The following is a 17,500-nucleotide window of genomic DNA, read 5'->3' as shown; positions in this document are numbered from 1 at the left end:
TATTGATTAAGACAACCATTTGCAAAACAGTTCTTTTGCAAAGAAGAGTTAATCGAAAATACCGGTTCTTATCAAACACAGAAGTCACAAACTCATTTAGCTTAAGACTCCCGGACCTTCGCATCTCTCTCTCTCTCTCTCTCTCTCTCTCTCTCTCTCTCTCTCTCTCTCTCTCTCTCTCTCTGAAAAACCAATAAAACATACACATTCTAAGAATCCCAGACCTTCATCTCTCTCTCTCTCTCTCTCTCTCTCTCTCTCTCTCTCTCTCTCTCTCTCTCTCTCTCAAGTTCCCCTCAGGAGATGTGAATAGCCCAGCCATCTTTCCTGGTTCTTTTTTTATACCTCTAATCCACACACACATACACACACACACACGCACACACACACACACACAAAACACCCTACCACTTAAGCTTCCTACACCTAGATCCGCATGTTCATGGATCCTGGGCTACACCCAAGACCCATTCTCACATTGAATTTCGAGGTATTACAAAGGTATACATCATATATATATATATATATATATATATATATATATATATATATATATATATATATATATATATATATATATGTATATATATATATATGGAACAAGAAAAATGTGAATAGAATAAAGCTGGACAAGATAATAATAATAACGAATTATGTAAATTTACATGGATTTTCTTTTATAGGGACTAAAGCAAAACCTAAAATAGTTTAAGTTATAATAAGTTGATCCCTTGAATACACAGCATCTGTATTCAAAGACGCCTACAATTCACCCTGATTATATTATAGGAAAAAATGTATATTTTGTCATTTTTGTATAGAATTGAATTGAATATAGAATTTAGGCCAAAGGCCAAGCACTGGGACCTATGAGGTCATTCAGCGCTGAAACGGAAGTTGAGAGTAAAAGGTTTGAAAGGTGCAACAGGAGGAAAACCTCGCAGTTGCACTGTCGAAACAATTGTTAGAGAGGGTGGAAAGTCAGATGGAAGAAAGAGAATATGAACGGAGGTACAGTAAAGGAACGAAAGGGGTTGCAGCTAGGGGCCGAAGGCACGCTTCAAAGAATCCTTTTTATTAAGCAGTTGTGACGCCAAATATCTTCAAGACAGTCTCTCATTCTTGAGCAATTTCAAGTCAGTAAGATTTTTCAAAACTACTGTACTTTTTGCTGTTAAGCACTTTTGCTGTTAAGTACTTCCAAAGCACTTTTGCTGTTAAGTACTTCCAAAGCACTTTTGCTGTTAAGTACTTCCAAAGCACTTTTGCTGTAAGGTACTTCCAAAGCACTTTTGCTGTTAAGTACTTCCATAGCACTTTTGCTGTTAAGTACTTCCAAAGCACTTTTGCTGTTAAGTACTTCCAAAGCACTTTTGCTGTTAAGTACTTCCAAAGCACTTTTGCTATTAAGTACTTCCAAAGCACTTTTGCTGTTAAGTACTTCCAAAGCACTTTTGCTGTTAAGTACTTCCAAAGCACTTTTGCTGTTAAGTACTTTCAACGCACTTGCATTCTACGATACTTTCAGATTACTTTGCAGTCAAGAAGTCATAGCAGTTTGCAGTCAAAAAGTACTTTGGAAGCACTTTGAAGTCAGGAAGAACTGCCAAACCACTTTGCAGTCACGAACAAATTTCAAAGCAACTGGCAGTCAAGAACTGTTAAAGCAACTGGCAGTCAAGAACTGTCAAAGCTACTGACAGTCAAGAACTATCAAAATAGTTCGCAGTCTGAAACTGCCAAAGCAACTGGCAGTCAAGGACTGTCAAAGCAACTGATAGTCGAGAACTGTCAAAACAGTTTTCTGTCTAAAACTGCCAAAGCAACTGACAGTCAAGAACTGTCAATGAAACTGGCAGTCAAGAATAGTCAACGCAGTTTGCAGTCAAAACTGCCAAAGCAGTTTGCAGTCAGAAACTGTCAAAGTAGTTTGCAGTCAAGAAGCAGTTGCGAAGCCCTTTCCAGTCAACTTCTAAAGCACTTAGCAGGCAGAAATTTTCAAAGCAGTTTGCAGCCAAGAGGAACTTTAAAAGCACTTTGCAGTCAAGAACTTTCAGAGCTCTGGACAGTCAAAAAGAACTTTAAAAGCAGTTTGCAGTTAAAAAAAATTTTTAAATCGATTTGCAGTCATGAAAAAATGGCGATGTAGGTTGCAGTCAATTAAAGCTTTCAGAGCACTTCTGACAGTTCCTCTTGCAGTCAAGAGGAACTTTCAGAAGACAAGCACAACAGCTGTTCCACTGCCCATGGCGCCAGTGGAACAATATTTCCATTCGGTGTTACTTGACCGTCGCTTCTATACCCAGTACAGTAAACAAACAACCAACCAACCCAGCCACACCCATCTCTCTCTCTCTCTCTCTCTCTCTCTCTCTCTCTCTCTCTCTCTCTCTGAACAATCCTGACAGCGGAGCTTGCGAGGTAGCGACAGTGCTATTTGTGGTCAAAATAATTTATTCTTTTCTCTCTCTCTCTCTCTCTCTCTCTCTCTCTCTCTCTCTCTCTCTCTCTCTCTCTCTCTCTCCAGCTATATATCATCGTGGGGGGTCAAAAGAGAAGAACATAACTGTTTGAGGTCTACAGTACTCTCTCTCTCTCTCTCTCTCTCTCTCTCTCTCTCTCTCTCTCTCTCTCTCTCTTCCTTACTAAATGAATTACATAAATGCTTTAGGGGATGAAAATTCCTCTCTCTCTCTCTCTCTCTCTCTCTCTAAACAGATTACATAAATGCTTGAGGTGATGAAAATTCTCTCTCTCTCTCTCTCTCTCTCTCTCTCTCTCTCTCTCTCTCTCTCTCTCTCTCTCTCTCTCTTTCTTTACTAAATGGATTACATAAATGCTTGAGGTGATGAAAATTCTCTCTCTCTCTCTCCTCTCTCTCTCTCTCTCTCTCTCTCTCTCTCTCTCTCTCTCTCTCTCTCTCTCTCTCTCAGACACACACACATTTTCACTATCCATTCACAGCTATATATGGACTGTCAAAAAAGGAACTAGAACATTCAGGAGCAAAACAAACATGGCGGTCTGTAAAACGTACCGTAGTTTTTATGTCTGTCCATAGTTAATGAAACAATTCCACGGTCCACTTAGCTGTATCGGAATATTCCCCTTAAGTTTCCAGCATAAAATACAAACAGCGCAAGAAACAAAATCGCTTCAGTCACAATATCCTACGCAAACAATTCGTTTTAATGTTCGGCTTCTCTCAACAGCGTAAACAACAAGACACTATAAATAAAATCATTCCCAAAATATGGCAACTGCACGCGACATCAATCAGGGCGAGATTGTGCGTCAACGCAAAAGCTTAGCAATAATTCTGAACCAGAATTAAATGTGTTTTGATGCTTTTTTAATTAATTTCACACGCGCTCAAATAAAATTGAGGGTTTTTAGATGGATGTATTAATATAACATAAATGCGCGTAGATAGGGGAGAACTGTGCACACACACATGTGTAGCTCATGTATAAATATATATATGAATATATATGTATGTATGTAAAATGAATGTGTATAAATATACATTCCTGTACCAATACACATGGTACATAACTCAGGCCCTGCGTAAATGTACTTCTGTTGATCTATTTATACGTTATCCATACAAATATAAAAATGAATATATGTATGTATGTATATATATATATATATATATATATATATATATATATATATATATATATATATATATATATATATATATATAATGAGTGTGCATGTGTGTGTGTATAAATATACAGTACTATACCAGTACACAAGCTACATCACATAGGCCCTACGTCAATGTACTTCTGCTGATTTATTTATACATTACCCATACAAATACACAAACGCAATCGTATATTGGTTTCTATGTGCGTGTAAAATTTACTTGTTTGTACAAAGGACACACCCTCTTTCTATTCCTCTTTTTCCAATAAAATATAGTTAACCTCTTACTGAGAACTCCAAGACGAATTGCGTCACCGAAGCGGCTTTTCTCAGATCTCTCTCTCTCTCTCTCTCTCTCTCTCTCTCTCTCTCTCTCTCTCTCTCTCTCTCTCTCTCTCTCTCTGTGTGTAATATCAAGTCTCTCCAATCTTCACACTCAACTTCATATTATTTTGTCCCTAAATCAATACCCATTTTGCTTTCCCTTCTCTCTCTCTCTCTCTCTCTCTCTCTCTCTCTCTCTCTCTCTCTCTCTCTCTCTCTCTCTCTCTCTCTCTCTCTCTCTCTCCGACTTCAAATCTGTTCCATGAAACTTCACGCCCACTAAAGGCCCTTCAAATTATATTGCCTCTTAAGATTTGTCCAATTTTGATTTCCAATAACAGGCTCTCTCTCTCTCTCTCTCTCTCTCTCTCTCTCTCTCTCTCTCTCTCTCTCTCTCTGCAGCAGTGGTATCGGGTTCACCCCACAATCTGAGTCATCAGCGTTTGACTCCCGAACAGGAAAAAATAAGATTATATGGGCGCATCCCCCAAAAACCTAGTATGTTTCTGTTGGGCTAAGCAAATAATAATATGCATAGTTGTTAGTCGACTGCTGTGGGCCGCAGTTGATGTAGAGGGCGAAAGAACGTGAAAAATAGGAAAAACAAGACATTAGTATATCGTCAATATGAATACCATCACAACGGGATGACCTCCATGAGGTAAGACCTAACTTCAGAGCGCCTCGACGAGGTAATATTCACCCTGGGGGCATCGACGAGATAATATTCACCCTAGAGGGCCTCGACGAGATAATATGCATCCTGGAGAGCCTCGACGAGGTAATATCTCTGAGGTCCTAGACGAGGCAATACTAACTCCAGAGGACCTCGACGAGGTAATACCAACCTCAGAGGACGTCGACCAGGTAATGCTCACACCCAGAGAGCCTCGACGAGGTAACATCACCATAGAGGCCCTAGACGAGGTAATACTCACACCCCGAGGACTTCGACGAGGAAATACTCATACCCAGAGGACCTCAACGAGATAGAGGTCCTAGATGAGGTAATGTTAACTCCAGAGGGCCTCGAAGAGGCAATACCCAACCTCAGAGGACATCGACGAGGCAATACCCAACCTCAGAGGACATCGACGAGGCAATACCCAACCTCAGAGGACCTCGACGAGGTAATATTCACCTAGAAACACTCTATTTTAGATTTCAATCAAATGACCTCAAACGTTGCCCTGAACCCTCGCCCACGCAAATGACCTCTGGTCACGACTGTCTCATCTCCGTCTGACTCGGCGAGAAACCAAATCCTGCCGCTATGCGCGCGAAGACAAGAGCCCAATTGAACGCACCCTAAGGAGCCGCTTCCAGGAGTCTGATAGACTTCGCCGGAGACAACAGAAGACGCCGAAATGAACGTGATTTCACAATAATAATATTTAGATGTCTTGTTTTCTTTCGTTTTTCTGGTTTCATCGACTGAGGAAAAAAAGAGCGAAGAGCTACAGTAATAAATTTCTTAGTCTCTTATTACTCTGACTGAGAGAGAGAGAGAGAGAGAGAGAGAGAGAGAGAGAGAGAGAGAGAGAGAGAGAGAGAGAGTGTGTGTGTGTGTGTGTGTGTGTGTGTGTGTGTGAGAGAGAGAGAGAGAGAGAGAGAGAGAGTTACAAGGACCAGGATGTCTCAAAGACTTATTAGTCCATCCAAGGAGACATCATGTGCTCACTTATCTCTAGGAGCAGGTTTTACTGTTCATTCACAGAGAGTGAGAGTGAGAGTGAGAGTGAGAGAGTGTGTGTGTGTGTGTGTGTGTGTGTGTGTGTGTGTGTGTGTGTGTTTGAGAGACAGAGAGAGAGAGCGGAGCGGTGTGTCAGTAAATATTCGTAGATAAATCCCTATAATTACACAGCCGCTTGAACAAGAGCACACATGCCCAAACCAATTATAATTTAATACGAAAGGTTTCGGGTATGTGGGTATAATCACTTTTGCAAACATGAAATCAGAGAACATCTCATTTTTGTGATTTATGAAGACTAAAATACGCCCAAACGAAGAATGTCAAGTTGGACAACTGGTCCTTTGATTGTTACAATAACAGAATCAAAGAACATTAGATTACAAAATTATTATCATTAGACTGCACTTATGGTTCTCATCAGCAGAAAAAATCATCTATAATTATGAGCTTTTTACAGAATACTAGATTAAAAAGTGTTATCATTAAAATACACATACGGTTCTCATCAGCAGAAAAAAAATTGATATATAATTAGTGGCTTGTTTAAAAGTATTAGGAGAAAATAATGCAAAAAAAAGCAAACTGAACATTATGAACTTGAACTGAACATTATTCTCAGCGCAAATGAAAACAAATAAGATATCAGGAACAAGATATACAGATAGATAGATAGATAGATAGATAGATAGATAGATAGATAGATAGATAGATAGATAGATAGACAGATAGGGGGAGTGCGAATAATTAACAACTTTGTAACATAACATTCCAGCGAACTGATGAAGGTACCTAAACTGACATTCATAATATTATGTATAATTACAAATGAACACTGGTTGCAAACGAGAGAGAGAGAGAGAGAGAGAGAGAGAGAGAGAGAGAGAGAGAGAGAGAGAGAGAGAGAGAGAGATTGACACCCGTATATAAAAATGCATAAAAGTTATAAAATGACAAGCATTTGCACATACATAGAACACTGACATGTGACAGGGGGAGAGAGAGAGAGAGAGAGAGAGAGAGAGAGAGAGAGAGAGAGAGAGAGAGAGAGAGAGAGAGAGACTGATACACATATAAAAATGTATAAAAGTTAAAAAGTGACAAGGATTTCCACATATATAGAACACTGGCATGTGACACACACACAGAGAGAGAGAGAGAGAGAGAGAGAGAGAGAGACTGATACCCAAATATAAAAATTTATAAAAGTTGTAAGATGACAACCATTTGCACATACATAGTACACTGACATGTGATACACACACACACACAGAGAGAGAGAGAGAGAGAGAGAGAGAGAGAGAGAGAGAGAGAGAGAGAGAGAGAAGCAGATACTCATATACAAAAATTTATAAAAGTTATAAGATGACAAGCATTTGCACATAGCCTATATAGAACACTGATATGAGAGAGAGAGAGAGAGAGAGAGAGAGAGAGAGAGAGAGAGAGAGAGAGATGACAAACCAATATGATAAAACGCTCCCAAGAAATGATAATCACAGTCATCCATACGCTACTTCCCAATGACTCACGGCGTTCAGGACTGCGGACGTCTGCCTCCCACCGTCGTGACATAAAATCAACATTAAACCGTCTCAATCAACCCTTTGGAAATGGTCTTTGTGGAGCCATTACTCATATTCTCACGCCGATTGAACATGGAAAGGATAATTGGACAAAGAAAATGAAAAACAAGAACGAATAAGGAGACATGTTTGTTTGTACTGATGAATTTGGAAAGTGGATAAGGTTGTATAATTTTGTTCTTAAACAGGGGTTTGGTTATATATATATATATATATATATATATATATATATATATATATATATATATATATATATATACATACTGTATATATATATGCATATATATACTTATACACAAATATATGTATATAAATATATATATATATATATATATGCATATATGTAGCCTATGTATGTACGTATGTATGAGCCGCGTGGTGTGACTGGTAGCATTCCTCCCTGCTAAGCAAGAGGTCCTCAATGTGTCTCTTTTGACATAAGCTATGAATCAAGTACCTGGTAATTACTCGTCTGCAGTGGTCCCAACCAGTGTTTACAGAGAGAGAGAGAGAGAGAGAGAGAGAGAGAGAGAGAGAGAGAGAGATTCGCTCGTAAAAGCCAAAGGCTGTTGTTGGGGCTCCATAACTCAGTCGAGATCTGGGAATACAAATAAAACGCTGACGAGATAAGGATAAAATTATGAGTTTTTGTCGTGTTGGCTTTACAAATTATCTTTTGGGGAAGCCGACGAGTGTAGTGAAAATGCTAAAAAAGCGTTTTATATATAAATATACACATGTATACACATTTATATATATATATATAAATATATATGTATATTTTATATATGTATATATATATGAATTTTATATAATTATTACTCTAATGAGCTACTCAAAAGATAATTAGTAAAACCAACATGAAACTCATACATACATACATACATACATACTAACATACATACGTACATACATACATACATACATACATATACATGTATATATATTCACATACATTTATACACATTTATATATATATAAAATATATATGTATATTGTATATGTATATATATATATATATATATATATATATATATATATATATATATATATATATATATATGAATTTTATAGTATAATTATTACTCTGATGATAATTATTAAAACCAACATGAAACTCATACATAAATACATACATACATACATACATACATACATACATACATATTCATGTATATATATATTCACATACAAATGTACACAGTACACATACTGTATATACACACACATGCGTATATATATAAAACAGGAAATGAAGAACAAAGAATTATCAAATTGTTAGATATAAAAAAAAAACTTTTCAACTGGACCACCACAGTTTAGATACCTTAACAAAACGCAACGGCTATTTTGCGACGCAAGTAGCCCTTTGTTGGCCGAGTCGGTTGAGCTTCAGACTGTCACTCGATGGGCCGGAGTTCAATTCCACCGACCGGCTGATGAAGAGCTAGAGGGATTTATTTCTGGTGATAGAAATTCATTTCTCGCTATAATGTGGTTCGGATTCCACAATAAGCTGTAGGTCCCGTTGCTAAGTAACCAATTGGTTCTTAGCCAGGTAAAATAAGTCTAATCCTTCGGGCCAGCCCTAAGAGAGCTGTTAATCAACTCATTGGTCTGGTAAAACTAAGGTATACTTAACTTTGCGACGCAAGCTGAATGAAACACTAAATCATTCTATATCAAAACTCCTGGAGATACACGATCTACAATGCGCTCTATCAAAAGCAAATAAACAAAAAAATATAAACAAACAAACAAACAAAACAACAAAAACATACACACACGGTTTGTGAGCGTCGCCGCTAAGCCTAAATCTATAATCCTATGGTTCCCGGACACCCCGCTTTTGTCGTAAAAATGGTATCCGTTTCTCTCTCTCTCTCTCTCTCTCTCTCTCTCTCTCTCTCTCTCTCTCTCCTTTTTATGCGATCGTTAATGCCCTCTCAATTTCTCTCTGTTTATGAAATCGTCAGTTTCTCTCTCTCTCTCTCTCTCTCTCTCTCTCTCTCTCTCTCTCTCTCTCTCTCTCTCTCTCTCTCAGAAGAAAAAAATACATGAAAACACTGTTTCTATTTAGGTAAATAAAAAAGAAACCTGAGCCATGATATAATGAGTTCATTACAAACAGTATAATTGAAATGGTGATTATTATTATTATTATTATTATTATTATTATTATTATTATTATTATTATTATTATTATTATTATTTCGGTAGATGAAACCTATTCACATGGAATAGTGTTGAAACAAGGAATTGGAGCACGTAAGAATAAAATAGGGAGAGAGAGAGAGAGAGAGAGAGAGAGAGAGAGAGAGAGAGACTGCGACTGCGTAAACACCTACCCACACACACACACACAAACACAGAGAGAGAGAGAGAGAGAGAGAGAGAGAGAGAGAGAGAGAGAGAGAGAGAGAATCGAAGATTGCGTCACGTACGCGAACACTTGAGAGCGCTCATATAATTCTGCGGTCCTACTTCAGACGTTAAAAGTCGTCAAGACGAGATCCTATTTGCCACCAGTCATCGATTTCTTGTAGAACGTGACACATCCGTGAAGGTAAATCAAAAGAATAAGATAAAATAATGGAGAAATGGTAAGAAGGAATTGTTGAAAAAAAAAAAAGAGAATTCGTACCCTTAAACCTTGAGAGAGAGAGAGAGAGAGAGGTGAATGGCGCATTAAGTGACGAGCTACTGATGAGTCTTCTGCGTTGCATGACTCAGTTAAAAGTTTGAACGTGACAGGGACCGATATTTCGAATTTTCTCTGGAGCCATCTGCTTGCCCTAGGGGAAGAAACTCGTTTGTGTGTGTATGTGTGTGTATATATATATATATATATATATATATATATATATATATATATATACATATATATAAATTTATATATGTATACATATATATGTATTAATATATATATATATATATATATATATATATATATATATATATATATATATAATACATACATATATATAAGTATATATAGGCTATGTATATATATGCATCACTTTCACAAGAATGTGTATTTATCCCAAAGCGCGTGTTTACACATAACTTGAAGATAATCTGTTTACCTTTCTTCAACGTGTCTTCTCCAACGCTCATACGTCAAACAATCTTATCTTTAACATGTGTGAGAATGCACAAGAATTTACTTAAGCAAACAAGTAAAAAAATATCCCGAAGTTTCTTCCTCGCAATCGAGTTTTCTGTACAGCCGCTACAGCGTATAATCAAGGCCACCGAAAATAGATCCATCTTTCGGTGGTCTCGGTATAATGCTGTAGGAGCCGCGTACCATGAAACTCTCAGCCGGCCGTGGTGGCCTGTCTTGTTAAGTTGCCAGAAGCACAATTATGGCTAACTTTAACCTTAAATAAAATAAAAACTACTGAGGCTAGAAGGCTGCAATTTGTTATGTTTGATGATTGGAGGGTGAATGATCAACACACCAATTTGCAGCCCTCTGGCCTCGGCAGTTTTTAAGATCTGAGGGAGGACAGAAAAAGTGCGGACGGACAGACAAAGCCGGCACAATATTTTTCTTTTACAAAAAACTAAAATGACTGTACAATAAACAGGCACAAAAATAACAAACTCTTAATTAGAATCTCAAAAGAGAGTAAGGTGATTGTTATTTCCCGGAGTGACTTAAGACTTTAAGTCTTCCAGAGTTTCTTGAACCTAGTTTTAAAAACATGAAACTTTGCGGTACAGTAATGGTGTCTTTCTATTAAATCACTGCTGCTGAATAATTTTTATACATATGTACTTATGTATAATGTTTATACATACATATATATATATATATATGAATAATGTTTATGCACATATATATGTATAATGTTTATATATATAATATATCAATCAATCATATATATATATATATATATATATATATATATATATATATATATATATATATATATATATATTGCGAGTGTGTACAATGTTTACGATACGATTTATTTCAATTTACATAAACACACATATACACTTGACAAATGTATAAATCATTAATCGCCGAGTCATTTGGAGTGCATTAACTCTATCGCATTTTTATCCATAATCCTTTATTATATTTTATAAAATCTCGCACGCATCCCTCATTTGCAAACCTGATCCTAACCTAACCCTCTTACGGGCCGCCCAAGGGCAAGAGCCCGTGCTGGCAGAAGACCAGCTCAATCCAAAACAACCACCCAACCACCGGTTCTTCTAAGAGCTACCGAATCTCCTCGGTAAGAGAATGGACTTTAATTAAGGTTATATTTGCAGCGTGCCGTCGGCTCCTAGCTGCAACCCCTTTCGTTCCCTTTACTGTACCTCCTTTCGTATTCTCTTTCTTCCCTCTTGCTTTCCTTAACCCTCTCCTAACAACTGATTCACAGTGCAACTGCTCTGAGGTTTTCCTCCTGTTACACCTTTCAAACCTTTTACTGTCAATTTCCGTTTCAACGCTGAATGACCTCATAGGCCCCAGCGCTTGGTCTTTGGCCTAAATTGTATATCCAGTTCAATTAAGTCATCGCGTCTGTTGGGACATTCCTCCAATTAGCATATACAACCTCAGTGGGTTAATTGAGTTATTACACACTAAAAAGTCTTTTTGCATAATTGCGTTCGTTTTGTGGATGCGTCTTAACCAGACTTGCACTGGAAATGTCTAAAAGTTTCTCAGTATTCATCGTGAAGGCAGTGGAATGGAAAGGAATATGAGGCCAAGCGCTGGGACCTATGAAGTCAATCAGGAATGGAATGGAATATAAAATTTAGACCAAAGGCCAAGCGCTGCGACGTATGAGGTCAATCAGGAGTGGAATATAAAATTTAGGCCAGAGGCCAAGCGCTGCGACCTATGAGGTCAATCGGGAATGCAACTGAATATAAAATTTATGCCAGAGGCCAAGCGCTGCGACCTATGAGGTCAATCGGGAATGTAATATAAAATTTTGACCAAAGGCCAAGCGCTGCGACCTATGAGGTCAATCGGGAATGCAATGGAATATAAAATTTAGGCCTAAAATGGAAGTGAACATAAAATTTAGGCCTAGGTCCAAGCGCTAGGACCTATGAGGTTATTCAGCGTTGAAGGGGAAACTGAGAGTAAAGGAGGTTTGACAGGTGCAACAGGAGGAAAACCTCAAAGCAGTTGCACAATGAATCAACTGTTAGGAGAGGGTGGAAAGTAAGATGGAAGAAACAGAATATGAACGGAGGTAACGTAAATGGGAATGAAAGAGGCTACAGCTAAGAGCCAAAGTGACGCTACAAAGAACCTTAAGCAATGCCTACAGTGCACAATGAGGGTGCACTGACGGCACTAACCCCCTACGGGAGATGCTGCACTACGAAACAACTGTTAGGAGAGGGTTGAGGAAAGTAAGCTGGAAGAAAGAGAATATGAACGGAGGTACAGTAAACATGAAGGCAAAAGTGCTGGTACAAAGCAGGATTACAGCACATTATTTGCAGTTAGCAGAAGTAGTAGTACAAATATTTTAAGACCAATTCGCTCTCAGGCAAACAGACTCCGCCCAGTTCTCAAGAAGGACCCTCCTTAAGAACTACCCTGTGGTTTCACATTCCCTTTTCCTCTCCTATAAATAACTGCGCTAGATCACTTGGTACGCAGTTTCTCTCTCTCTCTCTCTCTCTCTCTCTCTCTCTCTCTCTCTCTCTCTCTCTCTCTCTGTTACGAAACTATACTTGGGACAGTGGCACATGACTCCTTAAATTCAAGACATTTAAGGCATATATATTTAGGACATATTTTTTACGACAAGTCTCCAAGGAACATAATTATATTATCTCCACGCATAAGTCTACTTCAGAATGACCTCTTGCATGACACAAGACAATTCCAAATTATGTTAATGAAGCAAATATGATTACCTTTCATAACCATTCTAGTTACACTGCTGTTAAATCAGTAAACGCATGCATGTGCACATCTTACTACAGTATTTTTTTAGTCAGTGTTTGAAAAAAATATGTAAAATTGCTACAGTACATTCTTTAAGTGTTTGGCTGAAAATCCTAATGCAGTTCAACTTGCAGCTTAATATTTTATTCAATTTCTTTTTATTTATTAATTTGCAAAATTATCTTTTTCTCATAATTGTTCTCCTGTTACTTCTTTCGAATGAACACCGTAATATTCTTTGGTAGCCTGAATTTCAAGTCAGTGGCCCCTGTGGTGGGCTTGAATTGAACTGAATACAGAATTTAGGCCAAAGGCCAAGCACTGGGACCTATGAGGTCATTCAGAGCTGAGACGGAAATTGACAGCAACAGGACCGAAAGGTGTAACAGGAGGAAAACCTCAAAGCAGTTGCACAATGAATCAACTGTTAGGAGAGGGTGGAAAGTAAGATGGAAGAAGGAGAATATGAAAGGAGGTACAGTAAAAGGGACGAAAGATGTTGCAGCTAGGGATCGAAGGGACGCTGCAAAGAACCTTAAGTAATGCCTACAGTGCACCGCATGAGGTGCACTGACGGCGCTACCCCAATACGGGGGTGTGGTGGACTTGTTCCATATGAATAGGGTTCATCTCCTGAATAATAATAATAATATGTACACAGCATGATTTACTGTTTTTTTTTTTTTTTGCAAAATTGTGCAAAATTTATTTTTGAATTTTTTTTTGTTTTTCAAATGATTCATTACATGGCCTAAAATGCACCCGTTCAAACACAAGCACATACACATTAATTTATGTGTGCATATCTATATACATATGTATTATACATGAATATATATAGCCTATTATATATATATATATATATATATATATATATATATATATATATATATATATATATATATATATATATATATATATATATATATATATATATATATATATATAGTCTATAAACATTATGTATATGTATATATATATATATATATATATATATATATATATGTGTGTGTGTGTGTGTGTGTGTGTGTGTGTGTATGTGCGTGTGTGTGCGCGTGTGTGTTGGCTGTGTGTGTACAGTTGCTATGTTGGTACTAAATACAGTGAAAACCTTAAAAAAAAAAGTCTAACATTCCGTAAGCTATCTCTTCACACCCTTCCAAGAGAATTTTAAGACCCTCATTAGCATAATATAGGAAAAAAGAACGACCAAACGTAAAAAAGAAGTGGGGGGGCGGGGGGGGGGGAAGGCCCCAATACCTTCAGTGTAAACAGGAAACCCAACACTCGGAAAGTCAGTGTAAACAGCTTGGCTTACACTGTACCCTTCGGATAAAAGAAAATGAAAAATGCCAAAATAAATCGACTGTAAAAATATGCAGAGAATATTTCATCTCCCGTTCTTGGCAGATAGTTTAAAAGCACATGCTTGCTTTAACACAGACATGTATGTTGTTCTCTCTCTCTCTCTCTCTCTCTCTCTCTCTCTCTCTCTCTCTCTCTCTCTCTCTCTCTCTCTCTCTTTGCAGTTCCATTGTGCATTCAAGTATCAAATTAGCATTCATTTCACCACCCCTAAATCAGTTTCTCTCTCTCTCTCTCTCTCTCTCTCTCTCTCTCTCTCTCTCTCTCTCTCTCTCTCTCTCAGCAGTTCCATTGTGCATTCAAGTATCAAATAAGCATTCATTTCACCACCTCTAAATCAGTTTCTCTCTCTCTCTCTCTCTCTCTCTCTCTCTCTCTCTCTCTCTCTCTCTCAGTGGCCTTGTAGCTCAAGTGGTAAGGAAGGCAGCTCGGAAAATAAATGATCAGCGTTCGATCCCCGAAACGCCAGTGAGGAAATAAGATGGGTGAAATATGTTCATGATTGTTGGTAATGCCTTGTTGGTCGCAATTCGCGAGAGAGAGAGAGAGAGAAGAAGAGAAGAAGAAAGAAAGAGAGAGAGATGATGGAACACAGTTTTATCGCTCACGTCTATTAAGTGCTTTGTGTATTCAAGCATCAAACAAGGATTGTTTCAGCACCACTGAATCAATTCTCTCTCTCTCTCTCTCTCTCTCTCTCTCTCTCTCTCTCTCTCTCTCTCTCTCACACACACACACACACACCCATATATATATATATATGTATATATATATATATATATATATATATATATATATATATATATATATATATATATATATATATATATATGATGCATGTATTTGCAGTTCCCACTTTGTAAGTAATAACTAAACTGAATTCATGATCTGAATATAATTTAAAAACTGGCCAGTTTCTTACTTTTACAACCTATTCATTAAACAGCCACATATATAAAACCAGTTACAAAATCAATCTTCGCAATCTAAATAAATAAAACTCCATAATTTCTTTTACAGTTACTATCAGATATAATAATAATAGCATTCTCTCTCTCTCTCTCTCTCTCTCTCTCTCTCTCTCTCTCTCTCTCTCTCTCTCTGTATACTTGATCATATTAGGCCTATATTATCATTATATCATTATTATTATCTTTATTTGTTGGGAGAAAAACTCTCTATCACGAGACTTCATAAATGTTCTAAAGGGTCCACAATAAAATAATGGTCAAAGGCTCGTGTAAAATTTATAAAAGCTCTCGAACCTAGAGTAGGGTTCGTAAACTTTTATAAATTTTACACGAGCCTTTAACAATTATGCTATTGTGGACCCTTTTGACCATTAATTAATATTATTATTGTTACGAACAACAGCAACGAAAGTACAGTAAGCAGTAGTTTCCATTGAAGCTCCATAATTTCACTTTCCCATAAATCAATCCAGCTAATTACTGTCATTATCCTTTTTCCTAACAAAATTAACTTGATGGAAATGGGAAAAAGATAATTTCTTGGCTAATACTACTATTACTACTATGTCGACATTATTAGCAAGTTTTTTTTTTAACACAAATTGCGAAAATCAATAACCAATAATTACCATTTTTAGCAAGTTTTATCAACACAAATTACGAAAATCAATCAAATATTTCCCCTTTTTTACCTCCCTTTTTACCAATAATTACCATTTTTAGCAAGTTTTATCAACACAAATTACGAAAATCAATCAAACATTTCCCCTTTTTACCAACAATTATCAATAGGGTACACATACAACCATTAGGAAAGAACGACTTTGAGCCTATAAACAGTATTTCAATAGCGTGTACCCAACTGGCATACCTTATATAGGTGCACAAATAAAAAAAAAACAATCACGAGTAAGTAACAAAACCTCAAGAGCGTAAATAACGAAACCACATCACTTACTGTACCTTAGTTTATGGTTATGCTGCTCTGCAAAACGTGAACTCGATCATCCTGGCCATAAAATTCACATGAAAAAAAAAAGGATGTCAGGCCATGAATGGAGTCGTTTCCGGTCACGGAAAAAACGATGCGTATAATTCAACTGAATGACGATGGTTAATGGAGATATTTCTAGATGTTTATTCCACTGCAGCACTTGTAATCACTATAACACTGTCATGCTGTAGCCAATTCAATCTCGGCAGCGATCCTGTTCTTACAAGGGACTCTCCCAGACTCCCGCCGAGGTTTAGTCTTGACCGCCCGTAATGTATGGATGGTTGGAGATGCAAGCGAACGCCAGTAACCAAAAATAAATACCAGTCATTTCCATATCAGGAAACGCTTCCGAACACTTATTTACCTGGAAAACGTTTGCATGTCATTCATTAAATTCATTAATGACCATAGAAACGCTATAAATGTTCCCCTTCTCGTAAAAGCAACGTGACAGTCGCGTGTTTATTTACAATCGGTAACTCCCTCCCCTCAAGCTCCTTGAGATGCCGGTGTTGCCAATGTACGATGAGTGACGACGAAATTATCGTGCGAAGGTCATTTCGTGACTTGGTCTAATTACCAGTTATTATGTTTCCTCGTCTATTAGACAACTTCCGTATGCGGTGGGAGAGTCGTCTCCATTGCCTTTATATAGAGCTCTTAACGCAAAAGTGGACTGAAAGTCTGAAACGCGTATGATGGACAAGTGATTACGTAAACGATGGCTTGAAAGGATGGCTCTTTTAAGAGGAAACTACGCTTATTGCGATAATAAAAAGTGCCAATGTGGCCATTTCGTATCTTCCATGAATATAAGACTTCCATTACAACTACATTTCATCCTCATGGTTATAAAAGTCATTGAAAAGTACGCATATCATGACAGCAGCGATATCTGAAAGTACCAGTGCAATATATCATAAGTTAAGCATATTTAGTGCTGGTAACTGAAGATTGCTAACCAGAAAAAAC

The 17,500-nt window shown here is 37.4% G+C and overlaps 1 protein-coding gene across 1 annotated transcript in view; it reads right to left on the bottom strand.

Moving 5' to 3' along the window:
• Nucleotides 1-17,036, bottom strand: part of LOC136828127 (carbohydrate sulfotransferase 15-like) — a 43,809-nt gene extending 26,773 nt beyond the window's left edge. Inside the window, exon 1 of the mRNA XM_067085925.1 lies at nt 16,495-17,036. The gene's annotated coding sequence lies outside the window, so the exon portion shown is untranslated. The remainder of the gene's footprint in view (nt 1-16,494) is intronic.
• Between the last annotated feature and the right edge of the window lie 464 nt (nt 17,037-17,500).

The sequence above is a fragment of the Macrobrachium rosenbergii genome, chromosome 42, assembly GCF_040412425.1.
Source record: "Macrobrachium rosenbergii isolate ZJJX-2024 chromosome 42, ASM4041242v1, whole genome shotgun sequence".
NCBI lineage: Eukaryota > Metazoa > Arthropoda > Malacostraca > Decapoda > Palaemonidae > Macrobrachium > Macrobrachium rosenbergii.
The sequence above is the reverse complement of the archived record's forward strand: the minus strand, read 5'-3'. Positions and strand labels throughout refer to the sequence as shown.